Source organism: Procambarus clarkii, chromosome 6, assembly GCF_040958095.1.
Source record: "Procambarus clarkii isolate CNS0578487 chromosome 6, FALCON_Pclarkii_2.0, whole genome shotgun sequence".
NCBI lineage: Eukaryota > Metazoa > Arthropoda > Malacostraca > Decapoda > Cambaridae > Procambarus > Procambarus clarkii.
In genome coordinates, this window is record NC_091155.1 from 47583633 (window position 1) to 47592188 (window position 8556).

The following is an 8556-nucleotide window of genomic DNA, read 5'->3' on the forward strand; positions in this document are numbered from 1 at the left end:
TCTCTGGCTCTCTACACAGCGCTATCACCACAATCCTGCTATTATCAGAACCCTGGGTCAGTTTTATCAGTCAGTGGTCTTTTGTAATAATATCATCGCTACATAATAGCATGAACAAGTATATTTTGGCATTTTTAGGCGATGCTGTGGTCACAAGCTGAACAGCAGTGCCGTAGCTCATGCTGCGTGCGTCAGGCTTGGTTGCTCACTCAATACTGAGGCCAATAACACCCGGGAGTTTGGCTCACGATTTTTTTTTAAAATGGTGTCTGTTTACAAGAGCCCTGATGAAGGTGTGGGGCACCCCATGTATCCGCGGGCCGTTTAAATCTTGCGTAGTACTCCAACACGTCATATGATGTGATGCGCACTTTAATGGTTAATCTCTACCACTGAAGGATCCTTTGCCAGTTCCTGCATTTTAGATGCCATCAGTAATAACTTTAGCTCCTAGCAAAAGAAAAAATTACAAAATAAAAATTGGAAAAAACAAAAATTTGCACGGCCCCTAACACAAGGCCACACTTACCTCAATCGTGAAGGGATCCAGCTGGGTGTTCAGTCAGTGCAAGATATATCCTTTGCTAGATGAGCTGGGCCCTAGGCTAACACACAACCGTTCTGCAGAAAACAAGAATTTTTAGTTTTGGCACTCAAAAATCTAATTTTTTACAATTACAACATTCATCCTGGACAGGCCAACCACTTGTTATAAATGTTGGCTGCTATGGGGGATCTAGTATTATTATGGAGTAGGGTCAGCAGTTAGAATTAAGATGTATCACAAGTAATGGAGATCATATAGGCCCAGCCCCAATAAAAATATAAAACAGTAATAACTAAGTAGCTTCCAGAAAAGGTCAGCCTTTTCACTGATCACTGATCTCCTACACAGGAAGAATGGATACTCCTTTAAAACTAACTTATTTATTAAACCTTCTTAACAACCCCCCCATATACATTCACAACAAAAACAATAATTACTTTACCACACTATCTTACGTTAACTACCTTGGTCCACATAGACAGGATACAAGGTTTACACTTGGGACAAGCTAGGGTAAAGTCTACTAGGCAAGGGACACTAGCTAACTCTATAGGTAGCTTATTGGTACTACTGGAGCCCACGTGGTTCCACTGGGACCCCTTAGAGTAACTTAGCAATATAAACACTAGTGATACCCTAAACACATTACTAACACTTATGCCAGAAAATGAGAATACAGCACTTTACTTATCTTGGTAAACTAGACACAGGATAAGGTAAGAGAGAGAAGTAGGAGGAAGGGGAGAGGGATGCAGAGCAACCCAGTAGAGATGTTGACACCACGACGCCAGCCAGAGAAGGAAGCCAGCCTCAAGTCTCAGCTTTCTCCAGCTGACTCGCTGCCGGCCGACTACTCAGCTAATCGTACAGCAGCCCTATATCCAAGTTTACTCAGATCTACTTTACAATACTTTCTAATCATTTTTAAACATAGTTGATGCCTATTTTATTAATTAATAATCAACCACAAGCTCAGTCTTTAACTGCTCTGTGAGAAACAAGATTTGTCTTACGTCTGGCAAGGAAGATACGAACAGAGACGGGTTGACAAGCGCCTCAAATAATATAAAGTCATTTCTTTAGCTCAATTTGACCTGGACGAATCACTTCCAAAACGACACATCCTGGACGCAAACACAGTGGTCTCCTTACCAGAGCCTCAGATTTATATTAACACCAAGTAAGGCTTCCAGCACTTCCACTAACACGATAACATCATTTATATTTGCCAACATCCAGGGTATAAAAACACGCAAAACCAACAAAGTTCAATTTATAGATAGTCTCCTTCATGAGGCAAATGCAGTGTTTGCAGCCCTAACTGAAACCCACACAAAGGACTACCATGATGGTGAAATATGGATCTCAGAGTACAATCTTTTCAGATGTGATAGGAAACACCGGCTTCAGGGTGGGGTCAGCCTCTACATCAAAGACACACTCATCTGTACTGAGCTGCTAAACATCTCAAATGATATGGTGGAAGTGCTGATAATCAAAATAGAGATTTTAAATGTAGTTATTGTCCTTGTATATAAGTCACCGGAGGCAAACCCTCAGCAGTTTAAAGACCAACTAATGAAAATAGAACACTGCTCGGAAAACCTCACAAATCCAGCTCCGAACATCATCCTGCTTGGGGACTTCAACCTACGGCATCTGAAATGGAAGCACCTGGCTAATACAGTAATATCAGAAAGAATACCAGGAAATAGCCTAAATGAACATGCCACATTACCTGCTACGGATGTGCGACAGGTTTGCCTTAAACCAGCAAATAGTAGAACCAACTAGGAAGGAGAACACGCTGGACCTCATTTTCACTAATAATGATGAATTGATCAGGAACATAATGATTACAAATACCTGTTACTCAGATCACAACTTAATTGAAGTTATGACAACCATGGGGAGTAGACCTTCAAAACCAGTCCAGATTCCCGGTGGAGGAGATTTCAGCAAATTCAACTTCAATAATAAACAGATAAACTGGGAGCAAATAAACCAGGACTTCACAGAAATAAACTGGGAAGAACAGCTAGAAAATGCAAACCTGAACCAGTGCCTGGAAAAAATAAGCTCAGTAGCACTAAAAATATGTTCAAACCGCATACCTCTAAGAAAAAAGAGGAAGAGATGCAGATTGGAACGGGAACGTCGTTCCCTATATAGGCGAAGAAAACGAATCGCGGAACAACTTGAGAGTCGCACTCTATCTCAAGAACGGCGAAGAAGGTTAGGTAGAGAAATAGAAACAATTGAACGGAAGCTACAAGAATCATACAAAACCCAGGAGAGGCAAAGAGAGCAAAAGGCCATCAGTGAAATAGAAAGAAATCCGAAATATTTTTTCTCCTATGCAAAATCAAGATCAAAAACCACATCTAGTATCGGGCCCCTGCGAAAGGGAGATGGAACTTTCACCGATGAAACAAAGAAATGAGGAGCTACTGAGGACGCAGTACGACTTTGTTTTCAGCGAGCCATTAAACACACTAAAGATTGATAAACCAAATGAATTTTTCATGGATACGATACCAACATCAAATCATATATCAGACGTCACCCTATCCCCACTGGATTTTGAAGAAGCCATAAACAGTATGCCTATGCACTCTGCACCAGGCCCGGATTCTTGGAACTCCATATTCATAAACAACTGTAAAAAACCACTATCGCAGGCCCTCCACATTCTGTGGAGACAAAGCCTAGATACTGGCGTTATTCCTGATATACTAAAAACAGCAGAGATAGCACCACTTCATAAAGGAGGAAATAAGGCAAAGGCAAAAAATTACAGACCGATAGCACTAACATCGCACATCAAAAAAATTTTGAGAGAGTGCTAAGAAGTAAAATCACAAAATCCATGGAATCACAGCAACTCCATAACCCCGGACAACATGGTTTCAGAACAGGGCGCTCTTGCCTGTCGCAGTTGCTGGACCACTATGATATGGCATTAGATGCTATGGAAAACAAACATAACGCGGATGTAATTTACACAGATTTCGCAAAAGCTTTTGATAAATGTGACCATGGTGTTATTGCACATAAAATGCGTTCAAAAGGAATTACTGGAAAAATAGGCAGATGGATCTACAATTTCCTGACCAACAGAACTCAATGTGTAATAGTCAACAAAATAAAATCCAGCCCATCAACCGTGAAGAGATCAGTCCCCCAGGGTACTGTGCTTGCTCCAGTACTTTTTCTCATCCTCATTTCGGACATAGACAAGAACACAACCTATAGCACTGTATCATCCTTTGCAGATGACACTAGGATCTTCATGAGAGTAGGCAACATAGAGGACACGGCGAACCTCCAGTCAGATGTAGATCAGGTCTTTCTATGGGCTACAGAAAATAATATGGTGTTTAACAAAGATAAGTTCCAGCTCATGCGCTATGGAAAAAATGAAAATATAAAAACGGAAACCACGTACAAAACTCAGGCAAATCATAACATAGAACGAAAAGGCAATGTAAAGGATCTGGGTGTACTCATGTCGGAAGACCTTACCTTTAAAGAACACAATAAAGTAGCCGTCACAACTGCAAGAAAAACGACAGGTTGGATAACAAGAACTCTGCCCGAAACGCATTGCGTAATAGTGGCTTTAGGCATTGTATGTACTAGCTCTATCTATATATTGATCCATTAATGTAACATCACTTGTATGTATGTACCTTACCTGAATAAACATATTTATTTATTTATTTATAACTTTTCACACTAGAGATGCTATACCGATGATGATACTTTTCAAAACTCTAGTGCTCTTTAGAGTGGAGTACTGCTGCACAATGACAGCACTTTTCAAAGCTGGAGAAATTACTGACCTGGAGAGCGTGCAGAGATCCTTTACTGCTAGAATCCACTCAGTAAAACATCTAATCTATTGGGACCGACTAAAGAGCCTTAAACTGTACTCCCTTGAGCGCAGGCGGGAGAGGTACATAATAATTTACACGTGGAAAATATTAGAGGGGCTGGTCCCAAACCTGCACACAGAAATAACATCACATGAGACCAGAAGACATGGCAGGATGTGCAGAATACCCCCGTTGAAAAACAGAGGTGCAACTGGTAGTCTGAGAGAGAACTCGATCAACATCAGAGGTCCGAGACTGTTCAACACGCTTCCACTACACATAAGGGGCATAACTGGCCGACCCCTCACAGTGTTCAAGAGAGAACTGGATAAGCACCTCCAAAGGATACCTGATCAACCAGGCTGTGACTCATACGTCAGCTGCGAGCAGCCGCGTCCAACAGCCTGGTTGATCAGTACGGCAACCAGGAGGCCTGGTCGACGACCGGGCCGCGGGGACGCTAAGCCCCGGAAGCACCTCAAGGTAACCTCAAGGTAGGACCTCTGGTTTTCACTGATGAACCAAGGGTCGTAACACCATCGTCCTCATTCTTATTTAGAATCTTATATTGTTATATTATTGTTACTCTAATAATTTAAAAGTGTAATTTTGACAATCAAGTAAATTTTAAGTTCGATCATTTTTGTTTTGTTTTTGCAAAAACTCTAATGACTAATTGTCCAAGAACTAAACTTTTTTGAGGTCCAGTGTAGTGTACCAAGCTAAGGTAATTATGAGGAGTTGAGGTCCAGTGTAGTGCATCAAGCTAAGGTAATTATGAGGAGATGAGGTCCAGTGTAGTGCAGCAAGCTAAGGTAATTATGAGGAGTTGAGGTCCAGTGTAGTGCAGCATGCTAAGGTAATTATGAGGAGTTGAGGTCCAGTGTAGTGCAGCAAGCTAAGGTAATTATGAGGAGTTGAGGTCCAGTATAGTGCAGCAAGCTAAGGTAATTATGAGGAGTTCAGGTCCAGTATAGTGTAGCAAGCTAAGGTAATTATGAGGAGTTGAGGTCCAGTGTAGTGCAGCAAGCAAAGGTCATTATGAGGAGTTGAGGTCCAGTGTAGTGCAGCAAGCTAAGGAAATTATGAGGAGTTGTGGTCCAGTGTAGTGCAGCAAGCTAAGGTAATTATGAGAAGTTGAGATCCAGTGTAATGCAGCAAGCTAAGGTAATTATGAGAAGTTGACGTCCAGTGTAGTGTAGAAAGCAAAGGTAATTATGAGAAGTTGAGGTCCAGTGTAGTGTAGGAAGCAAAGGTAATTATAAGGAGTTGAGGTCCAGTGTACTGCAGCAAGCTAAGGTAATTATGAGGAGTTGAGGTCCAGTGTAGTGCAGCAAGCTAAGGTAATTATGAGGAGTTGAGGTCCAGTGCTGTGCAGCAAGCTAAGGTAATTATGAGGAGTTGAGGTCCAGTGTAGTGCAGCAAGCTAAGGAAATTATGAAAAGTTGTGGTCCAGTGTAGTGTACCAAGCTAAGGTAATTATGAGGAGTTGAGGTCCAGTGTAGTGTACCAAGCTAAGGTAATTATGAGGAGTTGAGGTCCAGTGTAGTGTACCAAGCTAAGGTAATTATGAGGAGTTGAGGTCCAGTGAAGTGTACTAAGCTAAGGTAATTATGAAAAGTTGAGGTCCAGTGTAATGTACCAAGCTAAGGCAATTATGAGGAATTGAGGTCCAGTGTAGTGTACCAAGCTAAGGTAATTATGAGAAGTTGAGGTCCAGTGTAGTGTAGCAAGCTAAAGTAATTATAGGGAGTTGAGGTCCAGTGTAGTGCAGCAAGCTAAGGTAATTATGAGGAGTTGAGGTCCAGTGTAATGCAGCAAGCTAAGGTAATTATGAGAAGTTGAGATCCAGTGTACTGTAGCAAGCTAAGGTAATTATGAGTTCAGGCCTAGTGTAGTGCAGCAAGCTAAGGTAATTATGAGTTGAGGTCCAGTGTAGTGCAGCAAGCTAAGGTAATTATCAGGAGTTGAGGTCCAGTGTAGTGCAGAAAGCTAAGGTAATTATGAGGAGTTGAGGTCCAGTGTAGTGTAGAAAGCTAAGGTAATTATGAGGAGTTGAGGTCCAGTGTAGTGCAGCAAGTTAAGGTAATTATGAGAAGTTGAGGTCCAGTGTAATGCAGCAAGCTAAGGTAATTATGAGAAGTTGAGGTCCAGTGTAGTGTAGAAAGCAAATGTAATTATGAGAAGTTGAGGGCCAGTGTAGTGTAGGAAGCAAAGGTAATTATAAGGAGTTGAGGTCCAGTGTAGTGCATCAAGCTAAGGTAATTATAAGGAGTTGAGGTCCAGTGTAGTGCAGCAAGCTAAGGTAATTATGAGGAGTTGAGGTCCAGTGTAGTGTAGCAAGCTAAAGTAATTATGAAGAGTTGAGGTCTAGTGTAGTGCAGCAAGCTAAGGTAATTATGAGGAGTTGAGGTCCAGTGTAGTGCAGCACGCTAAGGTAATTATAAGGAGTTGAGGTGCAGTGTAGAGCAGCAAGCTATGGTAATTATGAGAAGTTGAGGTCCAGTGTAGTGCAGCAAGCTAAGGTAATTATGAGGAGTTGAGGTCCAGTGTAGTGCAGCAAGCTAAGGTAATTATGAGGAGTTGAGGTCCAGTGTAGTGCAGCAAGCTAAGGTAATTATGAGGAGTTGAGGTCTAGTGTAGTGCAGCAAGCTAAGGTAATTATGAGGAGTTGAGGTCCAGTGTAGTGCAGCATGCTAAGGTAATTATGAGGAGTTGAGGTCCAGTGTAGTGCAGCAAGCTAAGGTAATTATGAGGAGTTGAGGTCCAGTGTAGTGCAGCACGCTAAGGTAATTATGAGGAGTTGAGGTCCAGTGTAGAGCAGCAAGCTAAGGTAATTATGAGAAGTTGAAGTCCAGTGTAGTGCAGCAAGCTAAGGTAATTATGAGGAGTTGAGGTCCAGTGTAGTGCAGCAAGCTAAGGAAATTATGAGGAGTTGTGGTCCAGTGTAGTGCAGCATGCTAAGGTAATTATGAGAAGTTGAGATCCAGTGTAATGCAGCAAGCTAAGGTAATTATGAGAAGTTGACGTCCAGTGTAGTGTAGAAAGCAAAGGTAATTATGAGAAGTTGAGGTCCAGTGTAGTGTAGGAAGCAAAGGTAATTATAAAGAGTTGAGGTCCAGTGTACTGCAGCAAGCTAAGGTAATTATGAGGAGTTGAGGTCCAGTGTAGTGCAGCAAGCTAAGGTAATTATGAGGAGTTGAGGTCCAGTGCTGTGCAGCAAGCTAAGGTAATTATGAGGAGTTGAGGTCCAGTGTAGTGCAGCAAGCTAAGGAAATTATGAGGAGTTGTGGTCCAGTGTAATGCAGCAAGCTAAGGTAATTATGAGGAGTTGAGGTCCAGTGTAGTGCAGCAAGCTAAGGAAATTATGAAAAGTTGTGGTCCAGTGTAGTGTACCAAGCTAAGGTAATTATGAGGAGTTGAGGTCCAGTGTAGTGTACCAAGCTAAGGTAATTATGAGGAGTTGAGGTCCAGTGTAGTGTACCAAGCTAAGGTAATTATGAGGAGTTGAGGTCCAGTGAAGTGTACTAAGCTAAGGTAATTATGAAAAGTTGAGGTCCAGTGTAATGTACCAAGCTAAGGCAATTATGAGGAATTGAGGTCCAGTGTAGTGTACCAAGCTAAGGTAATTATGAGAAGTTGAGGTCCAGTGTAGTGTAGCAAGCTAAAGTAATTATAGGGAGTTGAGGTCCAGTGTAGTGCAGCAAGCTAAGGTAATTATGAGGAGTTGAGGTCCAGTGTAATGCAGCAAGCTAAGGTAATTATGAGAAGTTGAGATCCAGTGTACTGTAGCAAGCTAAGGTAATTATGAGTTCAGGCCTAGTGTAGTGCAGCAAGCTAAGGTAATTATGAGTTGAGGTCCAGTGTAGTGCAGCAAGCTAAGGTAATTATCAGGAGTTGAGGTCCAGTGTAGTGCAGCAAGCTAAGGTAATTACGAGGAGTTGAGGTCCAGTGTAGTGTAGAAAGCAAAGGTAATAATGAGGAGTTGAGGTCCAGTGTAGTGCAGCAAGCTAAGGTAATTATGAGAAGTTGAGGTCCAGTGTAATGCAGCAAGCTAAGGTAATTATGAGAAGTTGAGGTCCAGTGTAGTGTAGAAAGCAAATGTAATTATGAGAAGTTGAGGTCCAGTGT